This window comes from Schistocerca piceifrons, unplaced genomic scaffold (assembly GCF_021461385.2).
Source record: "Schistocerca piceifrons isolate TAMUIC-IGC-003096 unplaced genomic scaffold, iqSchPice1.1 HiC_scaffold_1408, whole genome shotgun sequence".
Lineage (NCBI taxonomy): Eukaryota > Metazoa > Arthropoda > Insecta > Orthoptera > Acrididae > Schistocerca > Schistocerca piceifrons.
Window position 1 is genome coordinate 52501 of NW_025727245.1, and position 2500 is coordinate 55000.

The window sequence follows — 2500 nt, forward strand, 5'->3', positions numbered from 1 at the left end:
CGACACCACATGCAATACCGCCATCTATGCGCATCTGACAACACTACGTCCGCACCACAAAACATACCGCCATCTGTAGGTCTCCCGCAACATGACCTCCTGCAACGACGCTACCGCCATCTATGAGACGCCAAGCCGACTAAGACAGCGATGGCGCCACAGTGGCCGCCTTTCGACGCCACCCACAAAGGCTGCAGCCTCTGTCGACCATAGCACCCAATCTCCAGTGGCTCTGCCGCACGAAGCCGTGGACCGGCAATGACGCCACCCGCACCCGTTCGTGCACCACCCCAACCGCCAAACTCGCACCTCCAGCGGATGAACGGCGGACGTTTCCCGCACTCGTAAAGTGCAATCCACCCCTATAACTTGCGTTTCATGAAGAGTTATTTCCAATATGCGACATTCCCGCTGTCCGTATACATGAGCCGCGACCTGTACCACTTACGAGCGAGAGACGCGATCGCGTTGCTCACTGTACGGCGTCCGATACCGAGCCATCAGCATGTCGGTCCCCATGCGCGTTGCACTCGCACTCGCAGTCGCAAAAACGTGGGGCAAATATATTACGCGGAAGAGTTATAACAGACCGAGCCCCACTGCATGGGGGGAGTCTTTGTCACTAATGTACACAGATGGAACATTTTGGACTGGAACCAGATTACCCGTACACACGGCGCTGATTAGTAATCAATGCAGAGCCATCAAACTACAGCAAATATACACAACTGTCCGTATACATGCTGAAAGAGTCTGCCCAAAATGGGAACCACACGTCAGCCAGACACTCTGATCACGCACCACTCTCTGCTTCTAACAGGCGCACATACAATATGTAAGCACCAGCATGGAACAACATCCAGTGCATCTTCTCCGCCACATTACACAATCCACACTATCACAACCAGACCAGGAGGTCCGTGCGGAAAATACAATATCCCAGCCTTTCGACATCCACCATTGCGCAGACCAGGCACCAACACCCACACATGTCCTATACAACGGTGCACCCAACATCACAATAGTACCTCCTGTCACAGCGCACAAACAATGACATGAGTCAAAGACACAGGTCTCACACAAGCATAGAATTGGAGCGCCGCCTCTAATAAGCCAAAGGTGCATCCTGACGTGACAAATCTGATCATGTCACAAGCATTCACTTACTATAATCACTATCAACGAACCTGCCGCCCCCGCCCCCCCCCCCCCCTACACCTTTCCGTACAACAACGTGTAACCTAACCTAACCTAACCTAACCTATGTTGTACCTTAACCTAACCTATGTTGTACCTTAACCTAACCTATGTTGTACCTTAACCTAACCTATGTTGTACCTTAACCTAACCTATGTTGTACCTTAACCTAACCTATGTTGTACCTTAACCTAACCTATGTTGTACCTTAACCTAACCTATGTTGTACCTTAACCTAACCCATGTTGTACCTTAACCTAACCCATGTTGTACCTTAACCTAACCCATGTTGTACCTTAACCTAACCCATGTTGTACCTTAACCTAACCCATGTTGTACCTTAACCTAACCCATGTTGTGCCTCAACCTAACCCATGTTGTGCCTCAACCTAACCCATGTTGTGCCTCAACCTAACCCATGTTGTGCCTCAACCTAACCCATGTTGTGCCTCAACCTAACCCATGTTGTGCCTCAACCTAACCCATGTTGTGCCTTAACCTAACCCATGTTGTGCCTTAACCTAACCCATGTTGTGCCTTAACCTAACCCATGTTGTGCCTTAACCTAACCCATGTTGTGCCTTAACCTAACCCATGTTGTGCCTTAACCTAACCCATGTTGTGCCTTAACCTAACCCATGTTGTGCCTTAACCTAACCCATGTTGTGCCTTAACCTAACCCATGTTGTGCCTTAACCTAACCCATGTTGTCGCCTTAACGTAACCCACGTTGTCGCCTAAACCTGCTCTGTAATTGTTATACGACTCGTTCAATTACTGTAGTGTTGCCCACCCGCAACCCTCGCAATATAGTTCGCTACTCGCACTGCCCGCACCCCTGTGTATCGCTTCATGTTAAACACCTTGCAAGTCTTGCTCACTTTCCACATGCTCCTGCTGTACACTGTAATGTGGATGGCAGCAGGACGTACATGCCGCCCCTCCCCACGTCCCCACCTTGCCCCCTGCCTTCGCAAGCTGGTTGGTGAGAAGTTTGCATGTTCAATGCCCTTCGCATGCGACGTACTCAGGCTACGTTGTGGTGCGGCCTGTGTCAACTGTCCGCTGATGTCGTACGCGTGAACCACAATCTGTACTGCACATTCGTCCTTATGTACTGAATGATACATCGTGGCACATGTGTGACCGCACAACGACTGCGCCCAAAAACGGCGGACCATACAGTGCAAATATTGTGCACGCAGCTACGTGTCGTCTCCCTATGAGAGCTGGATTGCAGTGTGGTACGCCATAGAGACGTGTGGGAGGAACGGACGCCGTGGATGGCGATCAGCATGAGCTG